Here is a 22,445-nt window from a genome sequence, read left to right as displayed (position 1 = left end):
AAAATCACTGTATGCTAGTAGGGAATGCAAACGTTTTGCATTTTCAAATTTCTGAACCTAGAGTTCATCTTAGCAGGGCATGTTTTTAATTAATGTCTTCATTAGTTAAAAGGGTTTTCTTGAAGTCAAATGGCTGATTATGTCACAATTATCACTACTGAGGCTGCATCATTCAGAACTATTTATGTGTATCCACTGGTTTTAAAAATGACACAGATATAGGGGGAACAAGAATGAAATATATTTGGGAAGAGTGGAGAGAAGTAACCAACAATAACGTTATTGTTCGTTTATCTGACACTTATCAAATGCCAACCACTAGCCAGGCAGTCCACAGAGACAATGGTGAGCAAGATTAACCCAGGCCCCCATGGAGCCCACAGTCTAGCCATGAAGATGCACACCAAACCAACCATTCATTATAAAAGAGGTGATCCCTACTCCTAGGCTGGGTCATATAAAATGATATTCTTAATAGGTCCAAAATGATCATACGAGAGCAATTTCCATATGGTTCAACCTAACACACATACAAGGTGTTACAGAAACAGAAATATACGTATTAGGGTTTGAGTCTTGCCTCCCGCCCTTACTGGCTGTGTGATATCAGGAAGGTCCTTAAGGTCTCTGTGCCTCAGCGTACTGTTCTAAAATGGGGTCAGTAATAATACCTAACTCATAAGGTTGTTCTGAGGATTAAAAGGGTTAGTAAATATTAATATGTGCTTCCTGCCTCTAAGCAGCAGGGTTTTCTTCCCACACTTTTCCTTGAAAACATTTTTAAAGCTACAGAAATGTCACAAGAATAGTACGATCAGCTTCAACTTTATCTAATGTTCTATCTATCTATCTATCCATCTCTCTATATAAACTTATTTTGTATTAGAGTATTAATTTTGAACCATTTAAGAATAAGTTGCAGATTCCATGTCCTTCATTCCTAAATATATAACCATAATACAATCATTGAATTCAAGACACTTAGCAATGATATAGTATTAGTATGTAATACGCCATCTACACTCAAATGTTACTTATGGAACAATTGTTTTCCAATCCAGGATCATGCATTGCAAACATAGGTTTTGAGACTCACATTCAGGTGGGCATTCAAGAATGGGTTATCACCAACTAGGGTTGGGATATCACTCGACACTTGGGCACTAAAAACAGACAGAAAAGTGGAAAAGATGGTGGAAGGAAAGAAGTGAGAGGTTAACAGTACATAACACAGTAGTTAAGAGCCACAGATTTCCATCCTGGCTCCACCACTGACTAGCTGTGTGACCTTGGACAAGTTACTTAAGCTCTCTGTGCCTCAGTGTCCTGATCTCTCAATGAGGTTAACACTAACAGTTACCTCAGTTTGGAGGATTAAAAAGTCTAATATATGTAATAGGGCCTGGCACTTAATAAATTGTTAGTTCTATTTATATTTTATTAAAGAACTTGTCTCTCATATGGTACCTTTCTGATATTGTTTCTAGCACCTCTTCTCCTGAGTGCCCAGAAACAGCATGCTGATGCCTTCCTGCCCAAGACCTTCTACACACAAACACATACACACACACACACACACACCCCGTACATCTGTCCTCGCCTGAACGGGATCCAGGCTTTATTTAGGCCATTCTTGTTCCTCATATCCATTTTCTCTTTCTCTCAGCTATTTTAGAAAAGAATGATTACTTCGAACTAAGGTGTCAGGGACTAGCAAAATACCTCAAGAACATTTTACTGCAAAACACTAATACAATAGAAAATAAGTAAAATTTCAAAACGTGGCAAGAAAGACTGAAAGGAATTTTTTTTTAAACCTCTCAACCATACCCCTTTACTGTGCAAACCTGTTTTATATAAGCCTGGCCCTTTTATTTCCTAGCAAGCACAAATTCAACATACAATTGAAGTAGAGTTGAAAGCCAATTTAGATCACTTGCAATTGAAGTTTTTGCAACTTTGAGGCTCAAAGTTTCCCATTATTTTTAGTTCTAAGCACCTAACTATCCCTAACTGGCAAGGCTTCCTTTAATAATGAAATCAATGCCTAATATAAAATATGAGTCTTACACCTCCTTCAAAAGCAAATAAATCCCAGATGCTATTGGAAAATATTTTTATTTTGCATGGGAAATGGTGGCTGGCCTCCATACCCAGCTTGTGGATGTAACTTTGGTCATTTAGCAGAGTAATTTTACCTCTTAGCCTTAGTTTCTTCCATCTCTAAAAGACAAATAATACTATACACCCTACATGGTTGCTTCGAGGATTAGTGAGACCCAACATATATGATGTGCCTGCTCAGTAAAGAGTAGCTGTAATTTTTGTTAATGTTATTGTCATGATTATGTTACGGAATGATATTTTTAGTAATGCAAATTGAGCCATAATGGGGAGAATGATTATCTAACTTAGGTGTGCAAAATGGTAGGAACACTTCTTTCTAGCCATTTTTTAAAAAAGGAACTGTCTCTCAGTACGCCCTTCTCTGTCAAAGTAGAAAGAGTAAGTGGGGATGAGTAGTTCAGGAAACCTTCTTGTTTTCCTTTGGGGACTAAGCTTACCATGGAAAGACAGAGTTCTTTGCCACATGGTATACACCTTACCTAGAAGGCTTGTCCTGAAAGAGCTGCCCTGGACTAGGGAGATAAGATGGCCTAATTCGACAGTGCAGTCAGCAGGTCCACTGGACTCTCACACACAGTTATGCCTTCCAACACATCCTCTATCAGAAAAAAAGAGACATTCTGGTGGGAAAGAAATAATTATTTATTGTGGGTCCCCTCACAGACCCCAAATTATGTTAGGAATTACGGCATATACATTTCATCCCTAAGGTTTATTAGCTTAACACATGTCAAAGCATTGTCTAGAATTGTCTACTTAGATAGCATTATCTCTCTTTTATTTGGGATTACCTTTATTGCTATTTTAAATTTAAAAATAATATGTATTTGTGTATGTGTCCATGTGCTTTAAAAGGCAAATAATGCAAAGTTATAAAAAGAAAAAGCTCATAATCCACCCCCGACATATATCATTCCCTTAAGGTAATGAACTCTAACAGCGGAATGTGTATCCTCCCACATTCTTCTCTGAATTCATTCAAATATGAGTATGTATGTTCTAATTCTAAAGGCAATGTGAGTTAGGCACACATTGACCCCTATATTCTTGAGAGAAGTCATCGAACTATGACTGTTTTGACAAAGAATAATGTCTCTAAACATTATTACTTATTACTCTAAACTCTTACTATTACTCTAAACATTATTATATTACTCAAATAACATATCTAATATAATATACATATTCATTCCTATAATGAAATACAGGTACCCACCAATAAATAAAGAATAGAATCTTAGGCAAGGCATAGTATCAATCCAAGCCTTTCCTCTTTTCTCAAATGGGAGAAACATCAAGTATATGAAAGAACTTTGAAAAGTATATTCTTTCACCACAGAAAGAAACAAGTACCCTTTTCTCCCATCTGCTATGCAAAAACAGATCGATGAAGGTAAGCACAGGTCATCAAATTCTCTCACCTTTCATGAATACTCCTCCTTAGAGCTAGAAACATCCTGCATACCAAACACCCTAGGCTTGCTATATAGTGTTTTGTCAAATTCGTAATATTTCACTGCTGAGATACATTAGTAACAATTTAATGAACATATGTGAATGTGTGGTGTATTACTCTGAAATACAGTAAGGCATGGCTAAATGGCTACGAACACCAAAGGATGACAATTAGAATGAAATAACCGGCTCCTATATTCAGGGGCAAAGCAATCGAATTTGGCAATTGTGACAAATGCTCAAAACTGTGCAAAACCTATGGAAGATAAGGAATGCTGGATATAACATCCCGCCTCCATGGCGCTCACAACCTCTGAAGAGATAAGATATACTCACCTAGGAACAATCGGATAATGTCGCTAGACTGTACAGTATTAAGCATGAAGCTAAATCATAGAGACAGGAGCTCAGAGGAGGAGGGCAATCCCTTTGTACTAGGTAATTCATCAAAGAAGAAGAGTATGAACTACAAACACATTTCCCAAAGTCCTTCAGGATGTCCAAAGATGTTAAATGACAATTAAGGTGGCCTCACGGAGATGTCCACAGTTCAATAAGTTTGGGAACCCCTAATACAACAAAGTTAAACATATCTCTTTACTGTAAGTCTTTAGGAGCCTTTAAAAATGTAAATGCATGTGATAAATCTCCCAGAAGACCAAATAATATTTAAAGTACATTTGTTTAGGGAGGTTTTTCCCAAGGGACTCATCTAAGACGGGCATTCTAAGGAATACCCTTTAGAAAACAATAAGCTAAAACATGAAGGAAGAATGAGCACACAAATGAGAAGGAAGTAGTATGGTGTAGACACAGAAACAAAAGGGAGGAGGCACAATGCGTCCTGGAGAAACAAAGATGAGCTAGGGCTGCCTACAAGAGGAGAAAGGGAGAAGACAGAGCTTAGAGGGTTGGTTCAGTCAGCCCTGAAGAACTGATTTAAAAGCTGGACATTACTTATCCAACAGTGGTTCAAACCTGGCTACATATTGGCATCACCAGTGAAGCTTCTCAAATGCAAATTCCTAAGCTCCACTGCAAACCAACTAAACCAAATGATGCTGATATAACTAGTCACCTGATGTGCATCTGGGACCTTGTGCTATAGGTAGTGGCACATCCCATTAGAAGCAGAGTTCACCCAAGATTAATCTGGAAGAGATGGGGAGAAAGGCTGGAGGAGCACATGAACCAGCTGTACAGACAGCATAGCAGCCACAGGGTGGTAAATGACAAAATAAGAAAGCAATGGTTATGAAGCAAGTTAGAGTAAGGATTTTATAATTAGTTGCTAAAGATTTAGGCGATCACATTTAAATGGGAGAGGGGGGCCATATAATGTCTATTTGGTGACTTCATTACAAAGACAGCCAATAAATAGGTCAAATCTGAACCCAGGGAGATTCGCATGAATCATGCAATCTCCCACCACCTTGTCTTCAGGAGTTCAGCTTGAATCTTCCATGTTTATCCCACAAAGAACATACCTTTCATACCAACATTCTTCCAACCTTAGTCAGCATTCAGGAATGCTGTCCACCAAGTATGGAATCACCAGCATTACTCACTGCATTATCCCTGTATTAAATGGAATCACATTTATACCCAAGAGATTAAAATGTATCATATTCCTTTCTGTACCACTCAGTGCCCTGGATTCCTGTGCATGGAGCCTCAATCTTGCTCCCCACCACTGGGCACTCCCAGTAAGATGATATTAAGAACCTACAGTTCTGAGCCACTTCATAAGGATGCAAAGATAAATTAAGCAATATTCCTGGAGTTTGTATTCTAAAGTCCCATCCGTCAGCTATTGTATATCAATTATCAACTAATTAGTAGAGAGTGCTCATGCTGACCCCTCTGTTCTCTCTTGTAATGATTTGCCAAGTTAACTGAAAGCTGCTCTGTTCCATAGAGACTCTTAGTATAGCAAGAGTGTTAAATAAAGTTCACCAACAATTAGCCTGGAAAACCAAAGAGGAAATGTAAGCACATTTTACTGCTTCTCCCTTGACAAATTTTCTAGCAATCCCAGGGGAAGTAAGCAGATACATTTGTTAACTAAGCAAACAAGTACTCTGAAAAACTGAAACACCAGCAGAGGCACAACTTAATAATTTATTGCTCACAGATCAGGTATTTGTTTATTGTGTCCCTGCTCTGTGCTACACTATATACTCTAGGGATTGTGGACACACAGATGAGTCAAATCATTCTTGCCTACCATCTAATTTTTAATAGGCTTAGATCAAGCCTCATCTGGTGGACTCATCTGTGAAAATATATAAAAGTGGAATTATTATACTTACTGTGGAAAAAGAGGACTTCCACAAATATAAGAAAGAATGAATGGAAAGGAGGGAGAACGCATATTGTCATGGGAGAAAACTGCCTCAGTTTCCCAAAGACATATTTACTGGGTGTTAGGCTTGGTCCTAGGCCGTACAACTAGCCCTTGGTCAAAGATCTTACAACCAACTGGAGAGAGTGTTAACTAACACAGGAAACAATTGGGAAACACCTAATCTTAAATTGAGTTGCTTCACTGCTGAGTACAAAAAGAGCTCAAATGAGGAAAAGATCTGAATACACTGGAGGAGGCTAAGTAGAGGAGTGAGACTTCATCTGAGCCTTTTAATGGCAGGAGGAGAGGGGGCAATATGAAGAGTTGGATGGCCAAAATGAAGTGAGGGGCATGTGCTGAGGAAGTATTATGGAGGCAGCATGGGGCAAGCCGTAAAGAATGAGACACTAGGGCCAGAATAGCTTCCCTTACCAGCTGTGTGACCTTGGGCAAATGCCTTAAGCTCTCTGTGCCTCTATTTCCTTGTCTGGGAAATGGGGATGATAATTGTTCCCACCTTCATAAGGCTGTTTGGAGTACTAAATAAGTCATGTATGTAGACCACTTAGAACAGTTTCCAGCACACAGTAAGTACTGTATAAGCTGTAGGCATTCATATTCTTACTAAGATGTTATCAGATTGCACACAACCTCCAAAACCAGGCAACAAAAAGAGCTACAGTAGGCTTGCAAGCATGGGTATGTTGTAAGGAGGGAGCAAGAAGAGAACAGTCTATTTCCAGTACATTTAGAAGCAGAGCAAAGGCTGAAGGCAGGAAACCAAGCTAGGAAGATGTTGCCATAATCTCAGGGTGAGACCAGGCTGGGAAGAGCAAACGGAGCAAACAGGGTAAAGCCCAACTTATCTTATTAAGAAAACAAGTAAGATGGTTGCTGAAGTGCCTTTAATGAATACTAGATTCAGAACCTTTCTTCCATAAATCAAGGTTGTATATCTCTCAACCTGCTTTTTCCCCTGCCCCAAGCCAAACAAAAGCAGAGGCTGGGTGAGAAATGGCAAAGCTGCCTCTGGGTGAGACCCCTCACTGTACGGAGCAATGACTGGTATCCCCCAGACAGCAAGTGCTCACCAAATATCTGTTGGATGAATAGGTAATGAATACAACTTTTAAGAACAATTCATAAGTCAAGTACAGTTCAAGGCCACAAATCAAATTGAGCAGTTCCTCTGAAATGTGTGTAAGTCATGATGCTAAAGAAGACTGAGGTCCCTGGTGGACACAACTGTTGATATGTCTCTAAATTACTGAACAGACAGAAATATTACTCATTCGTCCCCTCTGTCCATATTCCCTCCTGTTACATACAGATACACACAAACACATTCAGTGTGAAGGGAGGGTAGTCTAAGCCAGCAGTCCCAACCTTTTTGGCCTCAGGGACTGGTTTCATGGTTCGTGGTTTCATGGAAAGCATGGAAGGGGTGGGGACGGTTGGGTGGGGTTCAGGATGAAACTGTTCCACCTCAGATCATCAGGCATTATTAATTAGATTCTCGTAAGGAGCACGCAACCTAGATCCCTCACTTGCGCAGTTCACTATGGGGTTTCTGCCTCTATGACAATCTAATCCCACTGCTGATCTGACAGGAGGCGAAGCTTGGGCTGTAATGCCCACTGCTCACCTGCTGTTGTGTGGCCTGGTTCCTAACAGGCCACTGACCAATACAGGTCCACGGCCAGGCAGTTGGGGACCCCTGGTCTAAGCTACTCAATATAAATCAATGGGACTTTTTTTTCAGTATGTAAGAGCTGGTTCAGAGGCAAAATCCCAGCCAATTCTTCATATTAGATATAACTTCTTAGCCTGTAAAAGGCACATCTTACATAGTCGTCATAGCCGCCAGACCAGGTAGATCACTTGAGCTCTGGAGTGTGAGACCAGCCTGGACAACATGGCGAAACGCTGTCTCCACAAAAAATACAAAAATTAGCCAGGCATGGTGGCGCGTGCCTATAATCCCAGCTACTTGTGGGGCTAAGGTGGGAAAATTGCTTGAACCTGGGAGGTCAAGGCTGCAGTGAGCCAGGATGGCACCACTGCACTCCAGCCTGGGTGACAAAGTGAGACCCTGTCCCAAAAAAACAAAAACAGAACAGAACAAAAAAAGCCACCAGACTACCTTTGTTTTTCCCTAAGCAGTAATTTCCCATTACTGTCCAAAAAGACACATTCTCTATCATAAATTGTTTCTGCTCCATATTCTGCATGGGCTTGCAAGTCCAGATGGGATGCCCAGAAGCCTCAGACCCAGAGGGAAGGAAAATAGTAATGAAGATTACATTATTTTGCATTAAAATTAAGTCACCCATATTTCCAAGAAATGGAAAGTACCCAGCTTCCTCCCAGAAGTCCCCCAGAGCTGCTCAACTATCTCACAGGCCAGATACCCTTTCCTCCTCTAGACTGTAATTGTTAACTCTGAGCTCCAAAGCCCATTCAGCAGCTCACGTTTATGGCAAGAAAATTCAGTGAGCTATTATTAGTATTTTGTGCTCCTTCGTCTCAAGAGAGGTTATTATAAAAGGGCCAAGAGTAGACACTGTTTGAATTCATCCTTTTTTTTTTTTTTGAGACAGAGTTTTGCTCTTATTGCCCAGATTGGAGTGCAGTGGCACAATCTCAGCTCACTGCAACCTCCGCCTCCTGGGTTCAAGCGATTCTCCTGCCTCAGCCTCCTGAGTAGCTGGGATTATCGGCGCGTGCCACCACGCTCAGCTAATTTTTTGTATTTTTAGTAGAGACGGGGTTTCATCATGTTGGCCAGGCTGGTCTCGAACTCCTCACCTCAGGTGATCCACCCTCCTCGTCCTCCCAAAGTTCAGAAATTACAGGTGTGAGCCACCGTGCCTGGCCAAATTCATCCTCTCTCACAGTCTTGTGTAGATATCTAAATTCACTGAGATTATTCCAGGTGCTCTGAAGGTGGCAGAGCCTTCTGAAAGAGGATAGTGCCTCTAGGAGGGAGACAGAAGGAGAGAGAGAGGTGGGATTGCCCAAAGTCTGGGAAGAACAACAATTTGATGGTCCCTGAGTAGCAAGACAGCTCCCAAGGAAGGCAGTGGGGGTAAAAGGTATGGCTGCATGGCCAAAATACAAAGGCCAGACCTTCTGGCCTGGGCTCCCAGCTTCAGCAAAACTTCCTGTGTCCAAGCAATGCACAGAGCAGCAGAATCCTAGAGGCCATCTGGGGCTTGGTCAAAGGGCATCTCAGCAGTAACCTGAAGAACCAAGAACAGAAAAGCTCCTGGAATGTTCTGCTCTCTACAAACACCCTGGGATTCTGTGTCACCTTGGTAGCGTATCAGGCCACCCCAACTAGCAATAACTGAGATTAAAGTTCCCACCAATGAGTAAGATGGAATCTTGGCATCTCATTTGTTGTGATTTAAAGGAAATAATTTAAACAACCATTTCTTGTATACATAAATTGGTAGAATAAGTCATACTACAGATTTGCTGAAAATTGGAGAGGTAGGAAGGCTGAAATATCTACCTTTTGGCTCAGAAAACTTGTCATTGTATAAAATCACACAACTTTAACTAAAATACCAAAATATAAAAATACAATTTTAACATCACAAATCTCAACACACAGGCAATCTGGCTGAGGCCTACATAATGTAATTCCCTTCTGTTTCTTTTATTTAATGCTATTTTTTAACTTATAAGAGAACTAGAGTAATGTAAGCATTTCTGTAAACATGATTGGAACATGAGTTAGTATCGAAGTAAATGTGACTTTTATCTCTGCACCTTGTAGATGCAATAACTCCCAACTAATCATATCTGAAATTAGGTCAAAAAATGAGGAAGAACAGAGTAGGTGCTCACTTACAACCCAAATTCTTTCCCATCAAAATGAAAAAGCAACCATAATACATATTGATGCCAGTATGAAAAAATCTAAATTGAGTTGTGCTTATGTTCTCCCTAAAATAATACTATTTTAAAAGTAGCAGTAGTTATTTATCTGAATTTGAATGCTAAAGCTGAGAATAAACATGAATAAAAAGTTAAATGTTAATCAAGTTGATAGCTTATTCCCTGAATAATATACAAAGTCTTAGAAGAGAGTAAATAACACATAATAAACAACATAAGATCCTATGGTTTTCAATGTTAATGAGAAGGAGAGAAACAAAATCCTTTCCTAATTATCAAAGGGTCAATTAAGTAGAGGCCTTAGCTTGGGGGTTAGAGTGCCTCCTCGTTCAACTGTTCCAGGTGAATCAAATTACAAACTCTGCCAGGATGTGGTCTCCTGTGTTCTAAACATTCTGTAGCAAAACAAAAATAACAAAACTACAGGCAGAAATCTCACTTTGATCTTCCTATATAACGAGTGGAATACAAACCTTGAAACAAATCCAGTTTGAAATAAAATATTATAATAAATCCTCAAAAGTCATTGGGTAATATTAGCACCTTACAATGGGCAGAAAAATTATGAAGAGATCTCCAAAGTATTTCCAATAAGGAAGACTGTTAGACATTAATCTCAACAAGCTCATACTAACTCCAAATTCTGAAAATGGAATCAATACAATTTCCTTCCAAACCTAACCCATCTAAGTGTATGAAATTTTCACACTTAAGGATATGCATGTTTCAGAGAAATTTTGAGAAATCAAATTATGTTTTAAGGCTGAAAGATCAGTGAGGAAATAAATCACTTTGGCCAAATTTCACAGGTATCTGCTTCCCTTTCTTCTCTCTTATAGCTGTTGAGTACTAGTTAGCCAAACCTACTCTCTGACATACTCACCTTGCAAAATATCCAGAAAAAAAGAATAAAGATATGTGTCTTTTTTCAGCTTTTACTGGAGCATAAATGACAAGCAGAAACTGTGTAAATGTAAGATGTATAATGTGATGATTTGACATACGTACACACTGTGAAACAATTACCACAATCCATAGTTAACATACCCATAACCTTACATGGTTACCTTTGCATGTGCGCACGTGTGTATTTGTGTGTGCGTGTGTGTGTGTGTGTGTGTGTGTAGTGAGAAGTTAAGATCTACTCTCTTGGCCGGGCACAGTGGCTCACATCTGTAATCCCAGCACTTTGGGAGGCTGAGGCGGGCAGATCACCTGAGGTCAGGAGTTCGAGACCAGCCTGTCCAACATGACGAAACCCTGTCTCTACTAAAAATACAAAAATTAGCCGGGCATGGTGGTGGGTGCCTGTAATCCCAGCTACTCAGGAGGCTGAGGCAGGAGAATTGCTTGAACCCAGGAGGTGGGGGTTGCAGTGAGCCGAGATTGCACCACTGCACTCCAGCCTGGGCGACAGAGCAAGACTGTCTCAAAAAAAAAAAAAAAAAAAAACTACTCTCTTAATAAATTTCAGGTAAACAATACAGTATTGTCAACTATGGTCACCACATTGTGCATGAGCAATCTCCAGAACTTATTCGTCTTGCATACACTGAAACTTTGTACTCTTTGACCAATATCTCCCATTTTCCCCACCTCCCAACCCCTGACAACCACTATTCTACCCTCTGCTGCTATGAGTTCCAGTATTTTGGATTCCATACCTAAGTGAGATCAGCCAGTATTTGTCTTTCTGTAGCATCTTTTGTCTTTTTCTATCAAGCACACTGAACTATCTATGGCAAAACCATCTAAATGTTTGAAAGAGATTTTCCACCATCTTCAGAATTCTAGGATCAAGCTAGTGAGAAAGAAAAGAGAATAGACGACGTCTCCCTTCCTGTTTAAACATAGTGAGCACCTTAGTATGGAAAGATTTTCCCATTATCTTCTTTCAAAAATGTGTCAGCATGGTTTGGGGGAGGGTGGGATGACAGGGCAAGTGGGAGAGTTGTTACTGGACCTCAGGGGAGAAGGCAAGGGAACAAAGATTGAGAAACCTTGCTCCATAAATGCTGTCCTGTCATCTGACACCACAGCGCAAGGAATGCTACTAACACCTCGGTCCAAAGGAGGAAAGAATAGAGTCCGAAAGAAATCTGAAAGGAAGGCGGATAATTCAGCTCAACCGACTTGTTTTTTGACACGTAGCCTTGAAAAGAACAATTTTACCTCAGAAACTTGGCAAATACAAAGTGATATTTTTTGATAGGTTATAACATGCATTTTACTAAATGCATGAAGAGAGGGCGAGGGAGAAAAAGGCCAGGTATCTGAAGACAGGAAAGTTGTCAGGTTTCTCGTTTCTGTGTCATTTTTGTTTAGTCGGTCAAATGAAAATTCAAAACCATATAATTAGATGGTTGTTTATACATGATTAAGCATGAGCTCATTGGACTCTACATGCCAAAAAGTCAGAGATGTGGTTAAGGGCAAGAAGGAACTATTAATAAAAGGAAATAAAGCTGTAATACATTTTTCACTTATGAATAAAAATAATTCAAAGGTCTCTAGACGGAAAAAGAGAAACAAAATCAACCATGAGTAGGGGCAAGAAACCAGATAATTTTATAAATGGTTAGAATTCAATAAAACATAAGCCACTGGTATAAAAAGGCTTTTTTTCCTCCTCTATGATTCTAATCCTATTTTTTGCTTCTTGTAAACATAACTCACAATGAGAACATAACAAAACTTACCTGTATTATATTTCTTTAGAACTGTTCTGGGAAATATTTAAGCAAGAACATGCTGTTTATTTACAAGAGTTACTTGTTCTTCATAACTGTCTTCACCAGTAATCCTCTCCGGAAAAACCAATAGCTGTCAGCTCCCTTGGAAAAGGCAGTGTCCTTTCGTTTTTAACAACTGCAGAATTTTCTTCCCATAGCGAAGTAAGCCCATTGAAAGCAAGGTTTAACTGACCATAACCTTCATAAAGGTAAGGCAGATGCTCCCAGATCCCCCCCAGGATCTGTGATTTTAGACTTGTGCTCTGAAAACGGGTGAAACAACTGCTCATAGACCAAACACCACACTATGGATGAGGTCAGTGGGCAAGTCTTTGGGATGGCAGAGAAAATAAACTGATCCAGGATCAGCCTACTTACTCCTTGTTAGGTAAGGTTTTTAAGCCAATACTACAACGTCCCACTATTGGGAAAATACATCAATACAGGGTACCTCTGGAGAACACGCTGGTAAATGAAAAACTACACCCAAAGGTGGTTCAAATGTGTGTGTTATTTTCTATAAGCAAACATATCTTTAGGTTGCCAAGGCTAGTTAGTACCTTTGCACACAACTGCTGTGATACATAGTGCAACCAATTGATTGGAACAACATGATCTAAAACCAAAAATGACCAAAGCCCACAGGATATCGCAACACACAGTTCTTAAGAATGAGGCTAAAATGAATCTAATAACATTCAAAAAGCCCATAATGCCTAAGAGGCATGAACACCGACTTTTACAGCCCGACTCTGAGAGCAGTCTCCAAGTCACATCAGTTCCCTCTGTCAGAGGGACCTAACATCTCAAACTTCCCTCTCTTTCCTCTCCCTTCCTCCCCTTCTCTTCCTGCCAGCTTCCCTCCTCCCTTTGTTCCCCCTCCCTCCCTCCCTTTCTCCCTTTCTCTCCCTCTCTCTCCTTTAGTATCAGCCAGTTCTGACTCCCAGAGAGAGTAATCTTCTCTGGGAAGTGCATACCCGCTCAGTAGAATTTAAACAATATACTTCATTCAAGCCTGTATGATAAACTACAAAACACAGAAATTCCTAAAAAGGTCATTTCCAAGAAACTAACATGACTATAAAGTACAAATCTGAAAAGGCATGGACAATTGAGACGAAGCACAACATTCATAACTACTTTGGCAATTTTAACCTATAAAACCTATATATTATCTGCATGTCTTACATGAGATAGGTACTTTGTTCTAAAGATACTTTTTAATTATTGACCTGATTTTGTCAAATTCAGTTCTTAACATATTCATTTAGTGCAAGAAGCTACCCAAAGCTGGGAGGAAAGTGCGCTTTCATGAAACAAAGTCTTCATGCACCAGAACTTTATGGATTTGTGTCTTTAATGTTGAAGGAAGGGGGGACATCTTACTAAATTAATAAATATCGATTATTTGAAACAGTTGAATATCTACTATAGTTCTAGATAAGAAATTTGATAATTTATTCCTAAACAATGTGTGGCATGTAACTCAAAACTATTTTTCATCAATAATTAGTATTAATAATTAACAAGGGTAAACAACAAAAATACCTTTTGGAAATATTTCAACTTGGCCCTTTCCTCATTCCACAGGCTGCCTATTGCCAGTCTTTACCCTCAATTTAGGGTTAATGACTAAACTGTCCTCATCTCTGACATGCAACACTACTCAGCAGCAATCTTCCCAAGAATGTGCTCACAAATACATAAGATTGAAAAGAATAAAAGTCTTATCAAAGTCACTGGAATCTGGCGAACTGATTTTTAAATTAGCAACTGCAGATACGATCCACTCAGTAGTGAATTAGATTTTTCAGCAGTAGGGACAGAACCCTGAATAAACTTCATCTCAAACGCCTATTCTCCATCCTAAATATGCAATTTATGTCTTTAATGCAAGAATTAGCCTAATAAAAATTAAACAGTTCTCTAGATAAACACAGCAAAGAGGAAGGATGCTACGAGAGCTATTCATTTAAAACAGGCCAGAACCAATGTACTGGATTTTATTTGACACTCATTCTGAAGAGTACTACATTCGACTTTTAAAAACTATCTTGCTATTCTTTCTCAATTTGATTGTCCAAAAGCATCTTTAGAGTCAAATGTACTAGATCTTATACCAAATTAAAGGCATTTCACCGTATGCCTCTAATTTTCTAGCCACCCTGACCTAGCACCTGACATTTAGAATTTTAAGCCCGCTGCAATTAATCTCCTCTGGCCATTCATTTCTTCCCCAAATTGAACATTATGCAGGCAATATCCTAAGAAGTTCTGAAAGTTCAATGTCATACTATATTTTAATTTCTTACAGCAAATACAAATTCTACAATTCCTAGTCCTCTTCCTTCACGTACCTCCATTCCATTATTGGAATTTCAATAATGGAATTTCAATTTGGAATTTCTTATCAAATTTCTTACCATTATTCTTTCTGAAAAATGATCAAAATCATCAGCAAAAGCATCTCATGCTTAAATTATTCATGTTCTCAGGCTGTTTGGCCACTGACATTTTAAAGTGTTAGAAGTAAGAAGTCCTTGCACTGCGGGGCTTCCATATGCAGTGTCTGCTTGTGTACCTGTGTGGGTATAGAGTTGTTTATATGTTGCCCTTGGCTGGGGGCCTCAGACAGCTGTGCAGAGTACTTGGCATACATTTCCAGGGCTAGTTGCTCTTTGGTTTTATAAAATGCAGGCAGCAGGAACATTCAGGAACTGCCAGGACATTCAGCAAAGGTTGGAGTGCAGAGAGGAAAGCATCTGACAAATGCAGAGTAAGAAACAATGACTCCCTTCAAGGGGAACTGCTGGTGAAGTCAGCCAGCGCTGGCCAGCGCGAACAATACTTGGGCAGGTCATTAACTTGCCTGGGTCAGAGCAGGTGGGTGAGCTCACCCACCCACCTTTCTGGAAGCAAAGTTTCACTTGCTGAGTTCGTACCAAAAAAAAAAAAAAAAATTATAACATTCTAATGGCTAAACTAGGAATGTGTCTGAAAATAGCTAACTCTGCAAACCCTGCAGAAGACATCCAGGGAATTCACAAAGGTAAGTCAACTTACTGTCTGCTGTTTCAGTTTGCACACATCTCTATAATAGCTACGTATGTATTACGTTGAAAATAAGCAAACACATTAGCAAACCAGGATTTTTTGAAGTAAGGTGGTTACCACTGTATTATGTTTCTCCCTCTCCTTTTTTTTCTTTTGCATAGGAAAGAGTAAGTTACTGGTTAACTACACAAAGGAGTTAACATTTAACTTGAACACCAGGAATGCTTGAGCTCTTAATCCCTCCCCCCTTTTTCTTATTATAGCAAAAATAGCTTCAGGAAAACTCTTACTAATTATTGCTGATTCTAGATGAGATCTGGCTACATCAGTTTCCTTGCTGCACTCACAGGAGTTTGATTTCAGCCTGAATTCACCACTACGGTTCTTTCAGACATACTCCACTCCAGGCAGCCTGAAATTCCTGGTCACCACACCCCATGTCCCCATACTCTCCATATTTCCATCCTCAAAGATCAGCTCAAATGCTACCTCCTCCTTGAAACAAACCTTCCATATTCCTTCCTCCAATGCCAGGTTTACAGTGCTCTATTCCTCCTCTAAACTCCCACATAGTTATTCGTTTGTCTTTTGTGCTGTGGATCAATTCTACCTTATGTATCTATATCTCACCTTTCCCTCTAAACTGGCAGGCCCATGAGGACAGGGACTCTACCTTATCCACCTGGACCCCTACCCATCACCCCAGAATATCAGGCCTCAGCTTCCTAATGTCTACGAGCAGGTAATGCCCACACCATACCTGTAGCAAGTTTTAGTAAAGAACTTCTTTCCACAGGTAGGTGGAGAGAGGGCTACAAGGAGGGTGGGATTGTATAATTTAAAATGGGGGAAAAATAAAAATAAACAGAGAAATTGCTGAGAAGCCTGGAGTGGGGGTAACGTGGCCAGAGCTGCCACTTTGTTGTCCTGGCCATTCCTAACCCATTCTCCTCTCTCCTCCACAGGCTGACTCCACACCTCACTGCACACAAAGCTCGTCCCTATCAACAGAACCTTTTCCAAACTGTTTGACTTGTCACCTTTCCCATGAAGCCCTCCGTGGAAACAGATTATAACAAACCTCTGTCTCCTCTCCAAATACTCCAAAGGAGGTGCAGAGTTTACCTAGCTATCAACATGGTGATCATACTTCCTCACCAAGAACTTGTACTATTACAGCTGCTACTACTACTGCTACTAAGAATAATAATGATAGTGATTCATCCATACATTAAAAATGAAGTGAAAGTTAAAGTAAGCTTAATGGAAGGCTTACTTGGTGCCAGAGGAGGATGCCTAGCTCTATTCCCAGATTAACTCATTTAGCTCCCACAACAACCTTGATTATTACCATCCCATTTCACAGGGGAGGAAAACTAAGGTTTGAAGACCATATTAACTTGCTAAGAGTGAGTATTCAAACCCCAGCTAGCCCAACTCAAAAAACACACACAGATGGCTATGAGTTCATTCATATTCCCTTAACCATCACCTTCCACATAACTGGACAAATACTCCTAGATGGAGAGAACACAGGACAATTGTCATTCTTCTCCCAAAGCTGGAACTCACACTCACGCAGAGCCTCCAACCTCTTGGTTTCCATATATAAGCAACAGTCAGGCATGACACCTTAATTTATTCTGTGTAGGTACCATAAATGGTGTCAGGCATGCAAGTACAAATAGATGACACTAGTCTAACCTTTAAAGTAGTGGTTAAGTGTCTATTATATAACCCCTTTTACTTTCAGGAATTTTTTATGCATAACATGAAATTCATTTGTTATTTCACTCATTCAGGAGTTAAAAACTGCATGGTAAAAGCAGGTGAAACAGAGATCAAGAGAATCACAGCACAAAATAATGTCTGGTAAAATAAGGTAGGATAAAAAAGCTACTGAGACATAGAGAAGGAGATGACGATGATGATAATGATGGTGATATTTAGAAACAAGATATGAAGTATCTTATCTGCACTTGCATATATCTTACTACAAAAGGGATTTACTAACTTTTTATTGACGAAGAGTCTTGAATGCGAACAGTTCATACGGATATATGTTAGGGATATAAGAACATAATGCACATGCGGGTGCACGCATGCACACATAAACACACACACACACAGATGAGCACAAAGATAATTTCACAGTGAATCCGGTACAATAAAAGGTAAAGAAGAGCTTCCCCAGAGAAGCAACCTCCCATACAGACCCAAAGCTTTTATAGGGCCCCTTTCTACTAGAAACCAACCTACCTTAAAAACAATATAAATAAAGCTGAAAGGGGGTCTTTTCTAAAATTCTGCCTCAGTAGCCCAAACTTTGCTCTTACACAACTGGACTGACCTAAAAGCAGAGTCCAACCAGCCACTGACTGTCCTCTGCTTTTACCAACCAATAAAAATATTCATATAGGAAGAGGAAAACGTAAATTTGTAGGTAGATGGGGCCAGCCATATGGAGGCAAGAGGAATCTATGCCAGGGCAAAGTCGCAGGCCAGGAGGCCAAGTTCAGTCTGTGGCAAGCTCAGCCAAATCACTACATTCAGCCTGGTAAGATCACATACCATCTAGCACACGGCCTGGCACAAACCAAATGCTCAGAAAATATCGATTCCTCTTCCCATCTGCAAATCACATCAGAAAACCTTTACTCTCTCATATCTTAAAAGACTATCTTTAAACCAGAATAGATGATGAAACAATTTCAAGGATTTCCCTCATAAGAAAAAGATGTATCTCTGCCCCACCATGCTTTGAATTCATAGATTTAGATGCCAAGAAGGAAGATTAGAAATCATGTGTCCAACCTCCTTATTTTATAACTTGTAAAATTCAAGTCCAGAGATGTAAAGTGACTTTCACCCGGTCACACAGCTAGTTAATGGCAGCATCAGGACAAAAATCCAAGTACTTGGGAACCCAAAAACCCACTTTCTAATGTATCCTACTACTCTTTTGGGGCTGTCAGTTATAAATGGTGCTTAATGATGCAAATACCTCTGAGGCAGTTAAAAATGTCTTTTGCCTTCAAAATAGAGTGAAGATGGCAGATGATCGACTCCTACACAATGAGCATTGGGTTGGGGACAGGAGCGTCCATGAAGAGATGAAGAGCTGAAGGAAAAAAAGGGGTAAGCACAGAGGAGGAGATCAGGATGAAAAGCGACACAGAGATGCCTACTTAACAACTGTGCCTAGAGATCAACTCTGTTTCAGTCCACAAGTTGAATCTGAAAACGCCACCAGAGACTTCTCTCTTCCAAGTGTCTTTGAGCCTAGAAGATACGAAAGCCTGCATTCTCCCAGATCAGACAAAATGTATGACTCTTCAGGAGAAAAAAGAAATAAGATTGTTACATTTTTAAAAAGAGGTTCAGTTTGAGTTTGCCTCTATCTCCTCAAACCATAAGTTTTAGCAGAAACACAGCTAAACCACAGGTTTTATTAGAACTAGTGCCTGCTTACTCATCCACCAAATGTAAATCTGCCACTGAACCAACATTCAGACTGCTCAGGGAGAGCAAGCACCTTGCTTAGAAAGGGGGAAAGTCTAATTTAAGCATATGGAACTTGACAGCATAATTTTTTTAAAGATTCTCTTCTCAAAGAAAGTTTATAAGCAGTAAGTGGGGCTCTAAGGCTATTATTTCTTGGCAAAATAACTGCAGAACAATTGTCCAGTTCACAGTTTTGCACTGAGGGGATTTCTTTGGATTGTGGCCTTTCTTCATCTTTGTTCTAAGGAAAAAATCTGCCTTCAGGAGTCCTAAACAATGAAAGCGCTCTTCATTATGTCTATGAGTTTGGATAGAGTCCTGTGGCACAGAGACCATGCCTGGTAATGAAGCATAATAATCATCTGTTCCTAGTTAAACATACTCATACCTTCCACAGCAGGAGAGAGCCTTTGGAAGGCGACAGAATGAGGGGCATTTGAGGTTAAGACCCTCAGTCCTCCTTGGGCTCAACTCTTACCCAAAGGACTCTCATAAAAAAGAATGAGAAGACATAAAAACATCACGTAAAATTCAATGTTATTCAACAAATATTTGTGGGATCTCCAGTTTGCACAGGTCTTGTATGAAAAAACCAGAACCTCAAACCCTCCCAGTCTCATATCTCATCTGGACAACAAACAAGTAACACAATATTTTTCTACGGCCATTCAAACCTCTATTAGTTGCCACTTCAGCAGCTGATGAAAGCTCTGCTTCCTCCAACACCCTTCAACCATAAAGGATGTGTGAGCCTCAGGAAGGAACCAAAGGAAGAACTTTCTAGAAATCAGAAGTGACTGGGAACCTTTGTGAGGCAGAGTTCTTGTTCCTGGAAGAATACAGGACGGGGTTGCCAGGATATTGCAGAGAATGTAGGAGGAGGGGAATGGAAGAGAAAAATCCCTAAGGACATTCCCAACTCTATAACATCTCAAAGGCTTTAAACACAATAACAAGGTTTACATTTTAATGTAGATTATGAGGATTTTCACTGCCTTCATCCAAAGGCTATTGTTTGGGCTACTTTCCATTCTAGGAGCCTACACAAATTATGTGACATGAAGCAGAGTATTTAACTTCTCTAGGCCTCAGATTTATCACCACTAAAACGCAGGCGAGTAATTAAGTAATCTCTCAAATCCTTTCCAACCCATTTTCTGAGTAAACGTGGTGTTCAGTCTCTCCTTTTCACAAAGTTAAATTTCAGAAATTCTTTCTACCTATAAAATTCAACAGAATCCACTAAAAATTGTTATAAACGAAAATTCAATAAGGTGACAAGACGCAATGTAAATTTTACAAAAGCAATAGGTTTCTTATATACCATCAATTATAAGTTTTAAAATATAATGAAAAAAAGAACTAAAAATTCTTAAGAATGGCATGTAATATGAAGAAAACTACCTGTTTCTGAAGACCTAAATGAACATAGATATGTAAATGTTTCTGGAGGAGAAAGCAACATATAATAAGTATGTTCATTCTTCCAAACTTTCTTATAGGTTGAATGCAGTGCTTCTTAGCCTCTGCATTACTGGCATTCTGTGTTCCGTAGTTTTTTGTTGCAAGAGCAGGAGTGCTCTGTGCATTGTAGGATGCTAAGCAGCATCTCTAGCCTCTTACCCACTAGATGCCGGTAGCACCCCTCGTGGTGACAACCAAAATTAAACTCTGTCTAGACATTGCCAAATGTCCCCAAGGAGCAATATCATGCAGAGAGAAAACCACTGAATTAATGCAAAGTCCTAATGGGCCTTTCCTTATTCACTACCTTGACAATGAATTCTAACTTGGAAGAATAAAATAGTACTAATAATCAAAAATATGAAAATAAAAATTGTGGGCGGTGCATGGTGGCTCACACCTGTAATCCCAGCACTTTGGGAGGCTGAGGCGGGCAGATCATTTGAGGTCAGGAGTTCGAGACCAGCCTGGTCAACATGTTGAAACCCTGTCTCCACTAAAAATACAAAAATTAGCCAGGTGTGCTTGTGCACTTCTGTAATCCCAGCTACTTAGGAGGCTGAGGAAGGAGAATCACTTCAGCCCAGGAGGCAGAGGTTGCAGTGAGCTGAGATCACACCACTACACTCCAGTCTGGGCAACACAGTGAGACTCTGTCTCAAAATATATATATATTGTGGAACACAGAAGGAAGACTAATTAAACTAAATAAAGAGAACAAAAGTATAAAATCATGACCTCAAATATATAGTAAAGTTTGCATATTATTGCTTTACAAATGAGTGGGTGAAAAGAGATCAATAAATGGTAGTGGGTCAACAGTTCATTATAGTTTGGAAAGAAAAATCAAAGCTAAATGCTTATTCACATTACTTGTATAGATGTTCTGATTATCTACTGCTACATAGCAAACCACTCAATAACTTAGCATCCTTAAAACAACACTTTATTATTATCTCTTGTGGTTCTAGGGGTTGACTGGGCTCATCAGGATGCTTCTCATTTGGGGTCTCTCATGCACTGCAGTCAGATGTCACCTAGGACGGCAGTCATCTGAAGGGTGGGCTGGATGGACATCTAAGTGGCACACTCCCATGCTGCCAGGTGATGCTGGCTATCAGCTAGGAGCTACGCTGCGGCTGTCAATAAGAACACCAACACATGGCCTCTGCACATGACTTGAGCTTCCCACAGCATGGTGGCTGGTTTCCGAGAGGCAGAAAGAGGGGGCTTTCAGGCCATTTAGAAACATGCCTCCAACAGATGTAGCATCACTTCTACTGTATATAATTGGCCCAAACAGTCTTGGAACCCATGCAAATTCAAGGGGATAGAGAAATAGACTCCATCTCTTGACATGACAGTGGAAGCGTCACATCACAAAAGAGAATATAGAATGGGAGCTATGGTTTTAGTCATCATTGGAAAATACAATCAGCCATAATATGCCACAAGAAATTCCAGGGAAATAAAGAGCTAAATATTAAAATAAAATGTAAAACAACTAAAAGAAAATGTATTTGAATTTTTTACTTCATTTTAGGATGCAGAAGGCAAAGATAAACAGATATAACTACAAAAATATTTTAGCTCAAAAAGCACCACCAACAAAATGAAAAAGCAAACAAAAGACCAGGAAACATATTAACATTCTATATCACAAAGAGTTAAAGACTTAAATAAACAGTCCCTATGAATCAATGATAAAGATAAACATTCATGTAGGGGGAAAAACAAAGGGCCTAACCAGTTCACAAAATAATCTAGTAGACGAGACATAAAATGAACACAATATTCTGCCAGTAGATTGAGTTGAGAGTGTAATATGTTATATAAACCTTTGGGGAAGCAACTTG

General features: G+C 39.7%; 1 protein-coding gene across 6 annotated transcripts in view; it reads right to left on the bottom strand.

Annotated features, from left to right (window-relative positions):
• GLIS3 (GLIS family zinc finger 3) overlaps positions 1-22,445 on the bottom strand; it is a 548,502-nt gene that overhangs the window by 323,620 nt on the left and 202,437 nt on the right. The window contains exon 1 of one of the 6 annotated variants that reach the window (XM_055350630.2): positions 2,607-2,721. The exons of the other annotated variants lie outside the window; for them this stretch is intronic. The gene's annotated coding sequence lies outside the window, so the exon portion shown is untranslated. Of the gene's footprint in view, positions 1-2,606; positions 2,722-22,445 lie in introns of those variants that run through there. 6 annotated transcript variants of the gene reach the window in all.

This window comes from Gorilla gorilla, chromosome 13 (genome assembly GCF_029281585.2).
Source record: "Gorilla gorilla gorilla isolate KB3781 chromosome 13, NHGRI_mGorGor1-v2.1_pri, whole genome shotgun sequence".
Classification (NCBI taxonomy): Eukaryota; Metazoa; Chordata; class Mammalia; order Primates; family Hominidae; genus Gorilla; species Gorilla gorilla.
The sequence above is the reverse complement of the archived record's forward strand: the minus strand, read 5'-3'. Positions and strand labels throughout refer to the sequence as shown.